The sequence below is a fragment of the Bubalus kerabau genome, chromosome 1 (assembly GCF_029407905.1).
Source record: "Bubalus kerabau isolate K-KA32 ecotype Philippines breed swamp buffalo chromosome 1, PCC_UOA_SB_1v2, whole genome shotgun sequence".
Classification (NCBI taxonomy): Eukaryota; Metazoa; Chordata; class Mammalia; order Artiodactyla; family Bovidae; genus Bubalus; species Bubalus kerabau.
The window spans coordinates 217,483,945-217,502,291 of NC_073624.1; the positions used below are offsets into that span (position 1 = coordinate 217,483,945).

Below are 18,347 nucleotides of genomic sequence, written 5' to 3' on the forward strand. Positions count from 1 at the left end.
TGGCACTTATCACTGTTTAAAGGATACACTGACTAATGTGATCATCTCATTACTGGACTCTAAGCTCCAGGAGAGCAAGAGCCATGCTTGATTTTGTCATCATTGTGTGGCCAATACTCAATAGGGTATCCCATATACACTATGAGTTTGATGTATATTCAGAGTCAAAGAATCTTGTCTTCCAAGGACCTGCAAAAGCTGTCTAGTTCATAAGATGATCTGTAACTAGCTTCATGAAAACTGACATCCAGCAATGAAAATAACACAGCCACCAAGAAAAACTGGAGAACCTGGGTAATGAGCATGACTCAAGCTGCCCTGTGACTTAAACAGAATGTTTTAAATCACTGTGCCACTGTGTTTTTAAAAAAAAAAAAAACATGATTCATATTTCCTTCAACCATACATTCATTGCAAGCGTTAAATTAGACCACTGATAATAACAACTTAAAACTATGTTCTTTAAAGAAAATTCAGTTTAATACAAAGAAATTCAAGAGGAAAATTTCAGGACCCTTGATCAGAAGTTTTCAATACCTCTCATACTACTCTGGTATACACAAAGCTTCAAGTAAGGCTGAGGAAAAAGATCTGTTTCCTTTTCCCATTGAAGACATGATCCAAGAAACAGGTGAACCACATACACACTCTGTAGAAACTAGCCATCCATCCACACCTTGCCTTGGACTCATTATATTAGTAACTGAAAACATTTTAAAAGCCTTGGCCAACATTACAAAAACAAAACATTTATAGTAGTACTCTTTATGAATATAAGCATCATTGGGTTTGGTTTTTTTTGCCTGCTATAAATACTAATCTTTGAAAACCTACAAGTGAGTTCCCACTGTGGCTCTTTTCTGGTGTGGGAAGCTGCAGGTGTGCACGGGACAGTCTACTGATTTACCTTCTCAAAATATTCTCTGGAAGCAGTTGGATGGGGCTTGATTGTAGGAGACTCGGGTGTCCAGTTGGCTGGGCAGACTTCTCCATGGGCTTCCACAAACTGGAACGCCTTCTCCAAGCGGAGGGTCTCTTCCACGCTTCGGCCCACTGGGAGATCATTAACACTCAGATGCTTGATGACTCCGTTGGGGTCAATTATGAAGAGACCGCGTAGTGCGAGGCCAGGACCTTCTAACAGCACACCTTAGTCTCGGGAAATCTGTTTGGTCAAATCTGACAAGAGTGCGATGTTCATATGGCCCAAACCACCATTCTTCCTCGGTGTGTTTATCCAGGCCAGGTGGCTGAAGTGGGAGTCCACCGACACTGCAACAACTTTACAGTTCACATCGTGAAATTCATTGGCTTTGTCAATGTCGGATGAGCGAACTGATCATGCATGTTCCCCACTCCTGAGATTTATAGTTTATATAGTTATTTTACTTACTTTGTTAGCTGACTTATGTCTACATACATTTCTAATATTGATTGGGTATAATTAGAGAGGATATTTATTGAATCCAGGGATTGCAGTATGAATTTGAATCATTCATGCATTTGAATTATTGTAATGATTTTCTTTCTTGAAATGTTCCATGTAAAAAATATAATAAAAAATAAACATATTTAAAAAATAAATAAATAAATAAATAAATAAACAGAATGTTTTGGGCAAGATAGCAATGAGAGGACCATCACCTTCATCCTGACGACACAGTCAGGATCTTGGGCCCTTTGAACCACTGTAGGAAGCTCACTAATTCTGCAAAGCCCCCAGGACCCACTTAGGCATGAATGTCTCCAATCACACAAACAAAACTGACTCTGGCCCCTGTTTATGCTGGAGTTTCAGGATCCACGGGCATCAACAGGAGACACTGTCCTGAGAAAGATGCTGATGGCTGCTTGACGTTGCTCCACCAAAAAAAGTGTCTCAACAAACACTTAGAGAAAGACCACGACACCCTGTAGGATGAGGTAATGAGGATTCCTGTTTAGAAATGAAGCAGAATCACTTTGAACCCCAGCTGTGCTATGCACAACCAGCCACAGACAAGTCGTGGCGCAACTTCAGGTCAGTTTTCTTGTGCACAGAGTCAGCATAAGAAGCAGACTATCTTTTTTTTTTTTTTTAACTTTACATAATTGTATTAGTTTTGCCAAATATCAAAATTAATCCGCCACAGGTATACATGTGTTCCCCATCCTGAACCCTCCTCCCTCCTCCCTCCCCATACCAGCCCTCTGGGTCGTCCCAGTGCACCAGCCCCAAGCATCCAGTATCGTGCATCGAACCTGGACTGGCAACTCATTTCATACATGATATTTTACATGTTTAAATAATATAGTGTATGTGTGGCACGCCTGGCACAAAGCAGATACTCAAATTTCAGTTTCCACTATAAGAGAAAAATCCTGATACTACTTCTCAACAGAAATAGACAAGCTTAAAAATAACATTTGGGAACACACTGTATTCCTTAAAAAAAGTTTTTTTAAGATTCTTTTCTGATTATCATAGCAATGCATTTTCATTGTGAGAAAATACACAGGAGACAAGGACCCATTAAGTGGATTCAAGTCTAGCACTAGCTCCTAACAGCTGTTTGGCCTTGGGCAAGCTCCTTAACTTCCTGGAATTCAGTCTCCACATCCACAAAAATGGAGACAACAGCATCCCCCAGTTTACAGCCTAGTTGCACATGAGATAATCTATGTGAAGTTCCTGACACGATGCCTGACACACAGTGAGGACTCAGTAAACGTTATCTCAATCATCATCATCACTACTGAGACTTATTTTTAAGTCAGAAAGATACAAAATATGGGCAAGATTATTTGAAATTTACCATCCATAAATAAATATTTTAACATTTCAGTTTTTTTTCTAATAATCACCTTAGTATTTTAATTTTACAAAATTTGGCTCATGCAATGTAAACTTTGTTGTTACTATATTCTGATGTTTTCACTTTCCTTATGTCCTAATTATTAAAAACATGATGTTAAAGGTTCCATAATATTTCATCATATGGTATGATCAAAGTTAATCCATCATAACATTCAACTGAAGGACAGTCTTATAAATAATGCTGCAATAAATGTCATTTCTATATATTCCTTTGTCCTTATTTCAAATTATTCCTTTAGGACAGACTCTTAAAGGATGAATCAGTGTTTAACAAATTTTTTATTATCAGTATATGATGAATTGTTTCCCAGAATTTATATGGTGCCTTAAATAGTACTTAATCCACTTTTGACAAAAAGCTGTCAAAAGGAGAGAAAAGAATAAACATTGTCTTTTTAAAAAATACAGGCTAACAATAGAAGAAAAATTGTATATTTTCATTTTATATTTCTTTGAATGCCAGTGAGTCGAATATTTTTTCCTGTTATTTATTTGCGCATATATTTCTTCTATTAAATCTTATGTTTATACATTTGTCCATCTTGTACAGTTTTAATATTTTTAATTAACTTGTAAGTGCTTTTTATATATTAAGGCTACCATCTCTTTGACTCACTTGTGATAATATTTTTCTCAATTTGCACTGAGTTTTGTTCTTGACACAGATAATATTTTAATCTTAGGGTGGTCCAAACTGCTGGTTTTACTTTAAGATCTAGGTTTCTTGGGTTAGATGTAAATTCAACTATAGCTTAGTCTTTTATGTGTTCTCATTTTTTATATATAACGCTTTTGAATAAAATTCTTAACAACCTGACTAAATGAGGTTTAGTGATTTATAGGCAAGAATTACCTATCTTACAGTGTTTTGCAAAATCTCCCAACACCTCTGGTAAAATAATCCTTTTTATGCTGCTATTGCAAGCATATGCCAAAGACCTTCCAATGACTGTGAGAGTTTATTTTTGACTTGTGAATTCTAGTCCACCGTCCTGTCCACTGATTTTTAAATCATTCACACTAAACTCTTAAGCAGGGGAAGAACTCATTTTCCTCAGAGCCGGAGTCAGTGGATCCTATGACAGGATGACCTGGAGGACCTGAGCTGCCACTGCCTTCTTTCAGATGGCAAGCCCCTGTCACAGAACCAGCCTGGGCGCTAGTATGAAGATCTGGGGCTGCAGAAGCGTGTCAGTCTGACACATGTCTCTGACACTGTTAACATCATCTAGGCCTAGCATTTCACCTCATGGATTCTCCTCGAAGCCATGGTTTATTTTGTTCTGTGCATATTATCTAGTCCAGATTGGTCACAAAAGAACCTGCTGGTCTGCCTGAATCAATGATGAGAGCTGATCTGTTGAGAAAAAAGCTGACCATATCAAAGAAGGTTCTCAGCCGGCTGTGGCCGCTACCATCAATCCTAAGTCCTTTGATCACTTGCTTTGCCGGATATTTTACCCAGTTTCTCTCTCCCTCTCCCTTGAATACTTTTCCATGTGGCTCCTAGGACGTCACACTCTCCTGATTTTCCTCCCTCTCTTGAGGAGTTTCCTCTCAGTCTTTTCCGGTGCTTACTCCTCATTTTCCTAACTTTCTGAACTGAGTCATTAGCCTTAGTCATCAGACCTCTTTGCTTTTCCACCTACACTCAACTCCCACAGTGATTTCATCCAACAACATGGTTCTAAATGCCAAATACAGGCTGACAACACCCCAAACCTTTACGAGTCCAACTTAGGTCCCTTCCTGATATTCAGACCAATATATCCATCAATCCACAGCTGGACATGTAACATGTCCCAAAGTGAACTCCTGACCTTCCCAAGGCAAACCACCTCACCCCATTGTTTTCTCCGATCACAGTCAAATCCACAAAAATACAGTCAGAATCCAACTGCATTTTACTGTCCTTATTAAGACCACCCTGGTCCAAGCCACTATCATGCCAGCCTAAATAAGAACAAGTCTCTTAAGCGCTCTCCCCCTTCTGCTCTGTGACTCTTCTCAGGGTAGTCCGAGTCTTACAATATTGATATGGTCCATCGCCTCTCTGTTCTCCCTTCCTGCTGTCCTCCCCTCTGTCCACCCATCCCTGATGCTCCTGTGACTCCTCAGACCAGCCAGGTTCACTCTCTCCTTTGGGCCTTTGTGCCTGCTGCTCCCCCTCCCCAGTGTTCCTTTCATCTGACTCTACTACTTCCTTTGGTCTTTGCTCACAATCACCTGCTCAGTGAGGCTTCTGCAGCCCCATCTAAGATGTTGCTGCTGCTAAGTTGCTTCAGTCGTGTCCGACTCTGTGCAACCCCATAGATGGCAGCCCATCAGGCTCCACCATCCCTGGGATTCTCCAGGCAAGAACACTGGAGTGGGTTGCCATTTCCTTCTCCAATCTAAGATGTTAACCCTCTCAAAAAAAGTATCAACTCTCCATGTTATATCTCCTTTCCCCATCTTATTTATTTTCCTTGGTACTTGTACTAACAGATTCTAGATTTTGCCTATTTAGCTTGACTGTCGACTGTCTCTCTCATCAGAATCTAAGCTTAAGAAGGCAGGCATTTTTGTCTGTTTACAGCCATTCGTGCAGTAGGACAGTATCAGAACAGTGCTTGGCACATAAGAGGTACCTAATTACTCAGCGAGTGAATGGATGCATAGCTGGATGGATTTATGAATCCCTTTTTCACAAACCAGGAAGCAGAGGCTTCGAGTAGTTAGAAAGCCTTTCCAGGTTGGAACTTGAGCCCAGAACTGATTCTACAAGAAGGCTTCTGCTCGTAACATGGTGAATATGAACTGACGGGTTGAGATGGTGACACTAAGAATAGAAACGAGATCTATTTAGCAAGCCTGCTCTGTTGCACAAGTCAGTAGGCAAGTTCTCCACTGACAGCCTAAGAATGTAGTTTTCTTGGGGGAAAAATATTCAAAGAACAATACAGACACAGGGCAACTGTCCTCTTGAGTTGGTCCAGGAATTAAAAAAAAAAAAAGGCAACAATAAGACAGTGCCCCACACTGAGTGAGAGAGCAGAAAAGGATCTGACTGACAGAAAATGAGAGGAATTAATTCATCAGAACAAAAGAGACCAGAAAGCCTGGACCAAAGGAGAAGCACATGTAGGGGCTCCATGAATGGAATGGTGATTACCAAACAAAACAGTCCTAATAAGATTACAGCTGATAATGAATCTGCTACAAAACTCTGGAACGATGTTAGGATTTTAATAAGCATCCCCCAAAGAGCATTCAGTCAATTTTACAAATGCCCATTCTCATCACTTAATTCTAAGGGGGAAGGAAGACCACGCTACCTATGGCTGCTTCTAAATTAATAATGTGCCTCATTCTTATTATGCCTCAGAAGTAAGGCCACTGTAACATTTCAAGCTGTTTGGGGGAGAGTTTTAATATTCTCACTGCTAATATAAACAGAACCTTAGAGTTCCAAAGATGCTACATTTGGGATGTAATCCAGGCCACAGTGCCAATTCCAATGTTAACTTTTCAAAATGCCTCATGTACACACTTCATTTGAACAATTAAGGCAATATAAGCTGTCTCCCAGAAAAATGAAAAGGAAAAGAAAAGGTAATTCAGTGTACCCCCCATGATAAAGGCTGCTTAATTTCAATTTCGACAAAGACCACAGTGAGTGCTACATTCTGTCTCTTTTTCGGCATCGTTTTCATAACATCAGCTATCCCTCAGCGTAAAGAATCTGTATTATAAATATAGCCAGTTCCATTCCATGGAGGGGAAAATAGAAAGAGGAAACCCACGTGACTTCTATATACATTGAAACAGAATCAGAGCAGGCCACACAACTCCCAACCCAGTCAAGACCCAAATGTGGTAGCTGCGGCTGCGCCTCAGCCCCCAGCCCAGAAGCTTCCCAGGGGACTGAAGGTGAGCATGCCACCATGCAGGGGTGCTCAAGGCCTCAGGGCACAACGTGCTGCCAAGCCTGTGAGTGGCACACAGCCTCGCATCATTGGATGCAATCATTTCCAAATAATCCTGGTACCAGTCTCACGACGCAGTCTCTAATGACAGCCCAGCCTCCTGTAGCCGCGGCAAATCCCCAGGACTCCCAATACCAACACAGGAAAAATGACAAGTAATAGGACAGCGAATGGGAGGAAGTGAAATGATAAACAAAAGCAGCAGGAGGAGGTACAGTTGTCTGCTTGTTCACGATCTGAATGTAATACTTGTCATGCGAGTATACTGTTGTCCTCCTTATACTGGACATAAAAGGGGAAACCAGAGGCATCATGCAATAGGACAAACCAGAGGAGCCAGACTAAAACCCAGGACAAGGCAGTGTGCACCTCCCCTTGACACCTGATTTTACGTACCCCGATAGAGATGTACACATGAACAGACACATACAACTGCACGTGACGTATCAATTTCCTGGTGTTTCCAGCACCTATAAGTGCCTCCAGGAGCAGCAATGAGTAAAAATGGTATTGAACAGCACGGAGAGGCTCAATTTGAGCTACAAAATCATTTCCTCTATTTGTTAATGAGTTAGATGCTCATAGGCTGAGATGGCTCCTTCATTCCGAGGAGCTCAGATTCGGAAAAGAAAAATAACTGCAAAGCATTCTTTTCCTGGAATTAAAAATCAGGTCACAGTAAACTCAAAAATAACTTTGCCAAGGCTAAGGATGGGAATAGAAGAGTTATTCTATAAATAATCACTGACATCCATATTCATTGTGAGCCTTTGAAAGTCGCCGGACAAGTAGTTTCAGAAAAGCAGCGGCTGATCTGAACACGCTACTTGAAGAGCATCATCCATATTCACGTCCTAGAGGTGCTCTAATCAACAAATCAAAGTACTCAACTAATTAAATGCTGATTGCTTGTTGCACAGGGGTGAAAGTCAACCATCTTAGCCAAGGTTGGAGTTATTCTAAGAAATGATGATAGTTGGGTTCTTTCAAGCCATTTTGTGCCTAATGAGTACATTACCCCTTAATGAAACTTCATTTAGGCTAATGATTACCTTGGTTTAACAAATAACTAACTGATGACTTCCTGTCTTTCAACGCCCTGAATTTGGTAACTGGCACTGTGAACATGGCTGATAAACGCTGCACACTTTTCTGGGCTCGGCCACACTGACAGTCGAAGGATGATGATCCCGTCCTCCTGCCCCTCAGTGACTGCACAGCTCACACTGGCGGAAAGGTGGTACCTTCAACAATGAGGCTCATGGGAGCATCAGTATCACTATCCACTTGGGATGAGGCCATTTCCCAAAAATCAAAGCTAAAGGCATGAGATGACTCATGCTGAAGGGCAATACAGGGCTTCCAGCATCTTATTGTTACCTCCCTAGGGAAATCCCAAGAGCTGCTTCTAATTGCTAATGTTCAGTGTATGATTTCCTTATCATTACTGCTATTTACCCTTTTTTCCTTAGGATGGCATTACCATGTTTACCTGAAGGGTAATGTGCACTTTAGCTAAATGAGAAAATCATTCTGTCTCTCTAATCCTTAGGAATTTTGCATACGATGCTGCTTAAATCAATTTAAAGTATCTCACCAAGTCATCAACAAAAATTATTTACTCTACCTGGCTTACAACTTTTTGATTTGTGGCTTGCTTTCTAACGGTGCATGTGTAAACAAGAAACTATTTCGATCAGGAGCGATGCCACTCTTACCTAATTGTCTCTCCTTCATAAATTAATCAGGCAGATGAGAGGTACATCAGAGAAAATCCCTCTTAAGTAATGTGAGTTAATGATGTGCTGCCACTTTCAAAAGGAGGAGCAAAGTAGAATTCTTCCCAAAGCTGGGATATTGTCGACATGAGGAACACCTCTGGCTAGGGGGTAAGAGTTTAGGCTCTGGATCCCAACAAATCTGGATTTTCAACCATGCTATATATTTGTTTGGGTTGGTTCATTCAATCAGCTCAAGCCTTAGTGTGCTCCTCTGTAAAATGGAAATCATTACCCCTAACTCTTGCTCTGTTATAAGGCATTGACTACTATCATACCTACAAAGTTTTAAGCACTGGCTTAATAAACATAGATGCTAATGTCATTTTTAACTTTATTCTTAATATTATTAGTCATGTCCTGCCAGCAGCATAACAGTTTTCAAAAGAGCAGAGGTTTTTGTAAACTTGATCAAACAAAACCTAGAGAGTTGGTTGCATCCCACCGCTGCCACTGTGTGTCCAGGAGAACACACCACCCTGCCAAGGCTGGCTCAGCTCTGATGTGGAAGCAAGCCAGCAGGCTGACAAAAGGGAAACATATTGATCGGTTTTTAAGACTCATCAATAAATAGCATCACCCCCACCTCATGGTCAAGGTAGAAATCTAACAGTCAGCCTTCATTTCACCTGCCCTCTCCAATTTCTTTTGTTCAACACATCATGTTATTCCATAGGATCTGCCTTTAAATCTCATGCCCAATTCTCCACTCCTCTCCACTCACTTTAAGCCCTAGACCCCAGGCATCATCTATCTGCTTAGCTGCAATACTGCAACTAACCTTGCTCCTGTCCCCACTTCTCATCTCACATCAATGCCAGCCAGACCAAATTCAGTCTCCATCCAACTGTCAGACTCATCAGCTTAAAGCCCCTTCCTGACTGCCCATCACCTCTGAGATCAAGTCCAACTCTGAAACAGGCCTCCTCTGACCCTGCCATCACACATCCCATAATAGTCACCCTCCCTATGCACTCCAGGGGCACTGCACCGCTCCTCAAACCTGTCAGCCCACCCCCACCCCTGGGTTATGCACATGTGTCTTCCTCTGCATAACAGGGACTCCCTGGCCCTTAGGTCAGCAGGCTCCCTCCTTGTCATCAGGATGCAACTAAGACATTTTCTCCTAAGAAGTGAGAATCCCAATGTCTCCCAAGATGATTTATGACCTGTCATAGTGCCCCATCCATTTCTTTACAACAGTCTTCTCCACCTGAATGCCACTCTGGCTTGTTTACCTGTATCTCTCCACTAGACTGCAGGCTTTGCAAGAGCAACTGGGACCCACCTTTCATTTACTGTCCTGCTGTCTGCACTTCAGCAGAGTATTTGGCAAATAGTAACTTAGCAGGGCCTCCCAGGTGGCACTAGTGGTAAAGAAGCCTCTTGCCAATGTGGAGACCCAGGAGATGTGGGTTCGATCCCTGGGTCAAGAAGATCCCCTGGAGGGGAACATGGCAACCTACTCCAATATCTTTGCCTGGAGAAACCCATGGACAGAGGATCCTGGTGGGCTACAGTCCATGGGGTTGCAAGAGTCAGACATGACTGAAGCAACTTCATGCACACACAGTAACTTAATAAAAAATGAACATGTCTGGTGTTGTCATGGAGTCAAGCAAGATTTAGACTTTATTCTGCATGGTTTCAGGGTAAAGAGAAAACTCATAAGAGCAAGAGTTAAGAGGCAGCGGGCACATTTAAGTGAAAGGAAGGCATCCTTGTCTCAAAAAATCTGCTTGAACTCTGAGTAGTGAGGTTCGTGTCCCTTCGAGCATTCAAGTAGGGACTAGTTGACATTTCATAGGAAAAGACTGACTGGACCACACAGCGTGGCAGGTGGTTTTCATCTCTAAGACTCTGGAGATGAGAAAGTTCAGGCCTTGGCAGCGCTGGGTCCTCCCAGCAGGGCAGCAGGAAAGGAGATGCCAGGACCATGCACAGAGGCCCAGCAGCTGTACCAGCTGCGGCCGTGACTACAAGCGTCCCAGTGTCGTAGGCAACTAGCTTTGCTCCTGTCCCCACTTCTCATCTCACATCACCCACAGCCCCACCAAATCCAGTCTCCATCCAACCATCAGTCTCAGATCCTGAAACATGACTTCCTGGCCTCAGTTTTAGAGAACATGCCCCATCAAGTCCAGCTACTAGTGAAGGCAAAACTACACTTCTCACTGCTCAGGAAACACAAACAGAGGCCCATCTCTGTGCAGGCTGGCCCAGGCTAGTCTCTACAACAGAGGGACAGTTAAGTAAGAGGAAAAACAAACAGCTAACTAAGCTTGTTACAGAATGCTCACATGTGCCTGACAAGGTTCTAAGCCTCTGCAAGTTAACTCTCATCCTCAGAGTTAACCAGAGTGCTAGGAGAAAAGCATATCACTGCTACCACTGGATGGAGCAATAACATGAAGACGCTAAGAGAGGTCAACACACAAGGCCTGCTGCTGCTGCTAAGTCACTTCAGTCGTGTCCGACTCTGTGCGACCCCATAGACGGCAGTCCATGAGGCTCCCCTGTCCCTGGGATTCTCCAGGCAAGAACACTGGAGTGGGTTGCCATTTTCTTCTCCAATGCATGAAAGTGAAAAGTCAAAGTGAAGTCGCTGAGTCCTGTCCGACTCTTAGAGACCCCATGGACTGCAGCCCGCCAGGCTCCTCCGTCCATGGGATTTTCCAGGCAAGAGTGCTGGAGTGGGGTGCCATTGCCTTCATCAACACAAGGCCTAAGGTCAAATATTCTACAAGTGTTAAAGCCGTGATGAGGACCTGGGCAGACCAATCAGAAAACACATGCATAACCTTAACAATGTCCTGTAGCAAAGAAACTTGCAAGGCAAGACTCACTGCGTAGCATCTTTTTCAGCTGCTCTAGAAGAACCGTGGGTGGTGTCCAAAAACCCACTGAACACATTTGTTAACGTTGGCAGACTACAATGGATTCCAAGAAGCCAACAAGAACCCCTAAGCCAGTGCACACCAAAGGGTGGGTTCAAGGAAGGAGTTCCCAAGAACGTGAACACAAAGCCCTGGAGTAGTTGAGAGCCCAGACAAGGCCCTATAGCTTATGCACCAAGGTGCACGGGCCTCCCAGACGACCCATGCTGAGGGCTGGACCCCACAAGGGCTGCCAAACTTCAGGGCCTGCCAAGCACACAGAGAGTTACGTATGAGTCCCTGCCAGCTGGAAAAGCCAGACAAGGGGAGATGATTTGAGAGAGGCTCACAGAAAAATGGGAGAAGCCTGGGCAGCCACACGGCTGATTCCTGGCCCTTCCCTTTACCGCTCGGGCACAGGAGACAAATGAATTGCTCTACTGGGCCTCTGTCCCCTCACCTGTGTTACCGAACTGCTTCTTAGGACTATTATGAGACGCAATTTAACAGGCATTTTTAGGATATGCTAATATAATCCTACAAATTGAAGTTGCTTTTTATCTGCTACAACCAGCACAATTAATATAAGCAGGAAAAATATCACATAAATATCATCATAGCTGACATTTATTAAGCAGTAACCATGTGCCAGACAACACCTTATGCAATATACTTGGGTTGTTTTATTTAATTCTCAAATGCACCATAAAGATAGGACAATTAACCCCATTTCACAAGTCAGGAAACAGAGCCCGAAATGAAGGAAGTTGCCAACAGGTGGCTGTTGTTCAGTCACTAAGTTGTGTCTAACTCTGCGATCCCATGGGCTGTAGCACACCAGGCTCCTCTGTTCTTCACTATTTCCTAGAGTTTGCTCAAACTCATGTCCATTGAGCCAATGATGCCATCCAACCATCCTCTGTTGTCCCCTTCTCCTCCTGCATTCGATTTCCCAGCATCAGAGTCTTAACCAATGAGTCAACTCTTCACATCAGGTGGCCAAAATATTGGAGCTTCAGCTTCAGCATCAGTCCTTCCAATGAATATTCAGGGTTGATTTCCTTTAGGATTGACTGGTTTGATCTCCTTGCTGTCCAAGGGACTCTCAAGTGCCAAAGGGACACTATACCTAATAAGCCCCAGATCCCAGAAATGAATGACCAGGTGATGGCAGAAGGTACATGCCAAACCACAACCACACCAGCCTCTCTGGAATAAGAGTGCACAACACACTGTCACCAAACACATATAGTTTTAACAAGTATAGTCCTTTGTCCTAAGTGACACAGATTTTCTTGGATCCAGCCTCAGGTCACCGGAATCTCCTTTTGTCCAGGTTCTCTGACATCCAGCTTGAGGTCTCTGACTGACTGACAAGTCTCGTTCACTTCTGTCGGAGGCCAGCGTGTCCATCCCTCTGCCCGGGTCACTGACTCCACCCCGAACCCCTGCAAAGGGCACGTGCAAGCCCAGAGCAAGCCTACCAGTAGAGAGGCTTCCCAGTAGGATCTGTTGTAAGTTGGAACCATGACACCAGCACCAGCATTCTCCTGATTTATTATCACAGGTAAGGGATGGTGAATAAATGATTTATAGATGCACATATATTTCCTTCATGATCATCTCAATCAAACTTTTTTTAAACTGTCTGGAAAAAGGCACAGGCTTCAGTTTCAGCACTTCATTGAAGACTGGCCCTGGGTTTGCATTGGCTTTACCTCCAGGTTACAACAGACCACCTGGGTTCCCACCCACCCAGCGTGAGATGCTAAATGAGGCACCACCAGGGTTGAATTAAGGACAGGGGGCAGCGGGCAGAGGGGAAGTGGAGGAGGGAGCTACCCTGAGTTGTGACTGAGCAATAAAGGAACTTTATCTGAGCACAGGAGATGTGCTGGGCCCTGTGCGGGATGCCTCCTGGGGCTGTTTGAGGATTAAATGAAATGGAGCATGTGAGGGCTCAGCCCACGCTCCACACACGCCGATGCTGCTTGCCTGTGATTTACTATCATGATGCTTCTTTTTAATGATCATCCCCCACGAATCCCAAATCCTACTTGGCTTACAATCAGAGCACAGCTTATTCATTTAACTTAAAAAATGAATTCCATCCTTTAATGTCTCTAAAAAGCAGGCGAAAAGGATGGAAATACAGAGTCCCCAGGCACAGTGATTCACATCCCATCTCACCCCCACTAACTCCCCTCCCAACCCCCCAGAAGAGCCGGCCTCACCAAGCACAGTCCCCATCACATCCCTCCTCCTCTCCCAATTGAAACGTCCTTTTTTCTTTGGCCCTAATTATTTTGACTGGCTTAGCCTCTCTCCCAACCACAAAGAGAGACATTTTTTTTTGCCCTATTTACAAGGAAGGAGGAGAGAGAAAAATGGGGTTGGCAAATCCAGGATTCTCTTCAGTGGCCGCCAAGGCAGGGAGCTCCACGGACATGCTCGTATTAATAGTTACACAGACAACCATGTGAAGTTAGGAATACTGTCTCTATTTTTACAGGTGAGGAGATGGAACCTAAGAGGGGTTAAGAAAATTGCCCAGATGGGAGAGACTGAGCTTTTCACAGCTCCATTCTGCCTCTCTAAAAGAGGCTGTGCCATCCAAACGCCTTGTCTATACCTGAAATAAAACCACACAGACCTACCCGTGGAGCACAAGGAACATGGATGTGAAAGAGCTGCCCAACTGTGAAGCCCTGTCCCACCCCTTCCCAATGGCGTGACCATCAGTCAGCAAGGTCCCTGACCCCTTCCATGCATTTCCACATTCACAACCCTGGGATGATAACTCTTATTTCATAGCGTTGTGGTGAGAATTCAAAGAGCACACTCAATAAGTGTCATTTCCTCTCTTTTACCTGATGAGCCAGCTTAAAAGAAATTCCATTTGGAGTCTCCTGAATGTGGCAGCAACAACGTTTTCTCCCTTTCAATATCAAATCCCTCACCATGGTAAGAATTACTTGCAAAGAGTGTTTACTATTTCCTATTTCCACAATATATTTTCCATTAGGTAATTCAAAGTTATTAATGCTGCCACAGCCGTAAAGAAGCAGGCCACGTCTGAGTCAGCACTGCATGTGAACCTCATGCTGCCAATGATTGCTTCTGACCCTAAGTAGCTATGGAGGTACGTTGATGTTGCTCTGATATGACTCATATAGAGACACTGTAAATATCCTTCCCAAAGTTGGAAGTAGGCAGCATTACCACTGGCAGCAAATGTGAAACCATTTTCATAATAATTTGTTGAGGCAAGAGCCGCAAGAGTGGCTTGTGTGACAGATGAGAAGGTGTCAGACTGGATTGAATCAGACCAACCACGTAGTGCTCAACTGTGCTCTGCTCTGCTTCCCTTCCAGCCGCCTGAGAGTTCAGGCCCCATGTCAGTCAAACCTGACACAAAGCCAAACCCAACCCTCCAGCCTGGAAACAGCCAGGAAATTATGTTATGTCAGAAGGTGAAAAATTGATTCAAACAGCCAATTAGCACACGGTTACTGGGATCAAGTTTAAAAAAAGATTCACATAATACACTTCATACACAAATATAAAACCACAAGAAAAGCAGGGAAATAAAACTCTTCCAAAAATAAATCTAATAAATGCATAATTTGTGTTCTTGGGCTTTAAGACTCAAGGACTCTTCGTGCTTTCGGTGCTCTACTGCAGCCTTCTCCAGCCTGTGTATTTGCCAACACAACTAGATTCGATATTGATTTCTTGTTTCAAAGCCAAGAACTGAAAGAGCCTGGGACCAAATATATGATCCAGGATGGCTGATTTTCCTCCTTGCATCTCCAATTCTAAGGAATTTAAGGGTGACATTTTCACCCTGATATACATAAGACAATGAGGCAACGTGATGGGAGATGTCAGTTGTATAACATCGGTTTAGTGACTTTCAGTCTCCTTTCCTTTAGCAGATATATACACATGCTCACACATCCTGTAACAGGCAAAAGAAACTGGGCCAAGTTTTGTATGAATTCATCTCAAAGAAACACTGAAAATGGAATGATCAAAAGAATGGAGAGCGCCCTTGCTTTCTTATTACTTCTCAGGCGAGGGCTGTGTAAACTATTTAACTTGGTAGGAGACTCTTAAAGCAATATCAACATCTTCATTTTTTGGAGAATTAAGAATGAGCCATGTGCACTTGTGTCTGAAATGCCTGCAAATAATCAGGTTTGTTTGAGTCGTGTCATTCTGTTCCTTATAACCTCTGAGCAACTCTGTTTATTAACCCGGGGTGGTACAGGAGAGAATACAGAACACAATTCTAATACAGTCTGGGCACCGAGTCTGGGATGAGGGGTCATCTGGAGAGGGAAAGAAAGCCTTTACCCAGTAAGTCATCACTGCAAGTCCCAGAGTTTTCATGTTCTAGATGAGCTATCCACTGGGCAATGGTGGGCAGGAGCAGCTGGGGTAGGGGGGAAGGTTTGCCCAGGGTTCTGTGTTACAGTTTTCATCTTCTAATTGTCTGTGTCCCCTCAGTCCTGTTTTATTCCAGTTAAGGATTGAGATCTGCCAATAAGCCTGGCCTGCACAGTATGGCTAGAGTTTGAGAGCTTACTTCATCCCCCTTATAGTCTGTCTGCAAGCCCATGAGCTTTGATTCCTGCCAGTGAGCCAAAGCATATGGAAACACAGTCCTCCTCACCTCAGTAGCCAGAACATCATTGCTGGGAGATGAGCTTCGAGTAGCGCTCAGCCCAATAGACACCTGAAGCCCACAGACAAAGCACGCCCAGCATGACAGCTCTGGAAGGAAACTCCCAAGCCCCACTTTGGTGCTATTTCTTTAAAGACGGAACAGGAAGGCCCAGAGAGGTAGGGGACTACAAGGCTTCACTTGATCTCCCATTATCCTGGGTCACATTTTAGCACAACAGTTAAAAGCAAGATCTTCAATGTCAAACACATCTCAGTTTCCACCTCAGTTACCCCTTAACTGTGCAACCTTGAGCAAGTAAGTTGTTAAGCATCTGAGGTCCCATTACCATAACTATAAAATGAGGGGACTAATGACACCTACCTCAACAGGGGTGTTGCTAAGAATCCATGATGGATCACATGAAGCGTTTAGCACACAGCCTCTGGCATGTAACAAACATGTGATATATTGTCACTAACCTGATGATGATGGTGTGGTTTCTTAGCATTTCTTCAAATTGTGACAGGAATCTCTCATCCACCTTGGCCTGAATCATTTGCATGCTGCTTAGTGAACAATCTCATCTTGCTCAGGTGAGGAGGACCCCATATGGTTACCTGTTTAGTCCGTGACTGACCTAGAAGCCCAGGGCTGGGGCAAGGAGTCTTAGCCCTTTCAGGCTGCATTTCCAAACTTTCCTGAATTTGTATTTTGTTCACTGTCAGATTTTCTTCTCCTGCCACTGAGCTTCCTTGTAGCAGACAAGGTCAGAGGCTCAGCGTCTTACACACGAAAACAGCTCCAGGCAATGGCCGGACTAAGGACTCTGGGTTTTCTGCAGAAGGAGGCATCCATGGCCCCAGGCTCTGCCCCTGACCGCCCAGGCCCCAGCTGCTGCTGTCTGGGAGGCAAGCACTGAGCTGGGTCTGGGGAGGCCAAATCAATGGACCCTGGTCTCAGTGCACTGCAGCAGCCTCTGAACCTCACTGAGGACCCTTGCAGGAATGCATAAGCTAGAGATGACACAAGGGCCAAGTCAGGCCCACAGTCATGGGCTTCATTCTGGACTCGGAGGGAAGAGTGGAGAGGAAGAGCAAAATCATCAGCACTGTCGCCATCACAGCGGCACTTAACCCTTGCTGAGCACTGGCTATTTGGACTGCATGTGTTAATTGTCACTGTTCCCATTTCACTCATGAGAACGCCGAGGCTTAGCAAGGATCAATGAGGAAGCAAAGTCACACAGCAAGGAACTTGTAGAAACAAGCTTCAAACCCGGGGGTTTCAGAGATTGCCTGCATGGCTCTACTGACAAGAGTGCCCCCAATGGCTCATACTCACAGACTCAGGAGCCAAGCAAACTCCATGCAGGGCCACCGGTATGTTCTCTCATGTAATCTCCAGCAAACCTCTAGCCCTGGGTGCCACTTCCCATTATACAGAAGAGGAAACTGGAGCTCAAAGTGGGTGTCTGGTGTCTGACTCTAAACCCTGAGTGTCCATAGCACCAAGAAAGGACTAGTTTGGGAATTGGGAAACCTGGTTCTGGTCCCCCCTTAGCCACTCACTGACTGCACATCCCAGGCTAAGTCAGTAATCTGGATGGGCCCTTGGTTCCATATGTGAAATGGGATAGCGGTCCCTGCTTCCCAGAGTTCTAGCAAGGCTCCAGAGGAAGAGGGCAGCACATGCATTTGGGAGAGCGGATATCACTGTGGCAGCAACGACCTTCCTCCTGGCCATGATTGCTGCTGGATGCAGCAGGGTCCCAGATCAAACCCAAATACTGCCCTGGTGCTACCATTTTCATTCATTCTATTCCCAAAGCAAGAAGAATAGCAACAGAATATGCACCCAAAACACCCACACATTTAATGTGCATCCATTCACATCTGCATTCAATTTATATCAGCACTAGGAAATGCAGAGCAAAGAAAATTGCTACCAAAAGTCTTTAAGGATTAGGAGCTTTGTCACTGCATTCACACAGATCCCAATAACCGGCATAGCGTCCAGTCCAGGATCTATCACACAAGTCCACCAGGCTCCTCTGTCCATGGAATACTCCAGGCAAGAATACTGGAGTGGGTTGCCATTTCCTTCTCCAGAGGAACTTCTAGACCCAGGGATCAAACCTGGGTCTCCTGCACTGCAGGCCGATTCTTCACCATCTGAGCCACCAGGGAAGCCCTCTAT

General features: G+C 44.2%; 1 protein-coding gene and 1 pseudogene across 1 annotated transcript in view; both read right to left on the reverse strand.

The window, feature by feature from the left end:
- SPOCK1 (SPARC (osteonectin), cwcv and kazal like domains proteoglycan 1) overlaps positions 1-18,347 on the reverse strand; it is a 579,344-nt gene that overhangs the window by 248,635 nt on the left and 312,362 nt on the right. The gene's annotated exons all lie outside the window — the stretch shown is intronic.
- LOC129641249 (thioredoxin-dependent peroxide reductase, mitochondrial-like) lies at positions 557-16,713 on the reverse strand (annotated as a pseudogene).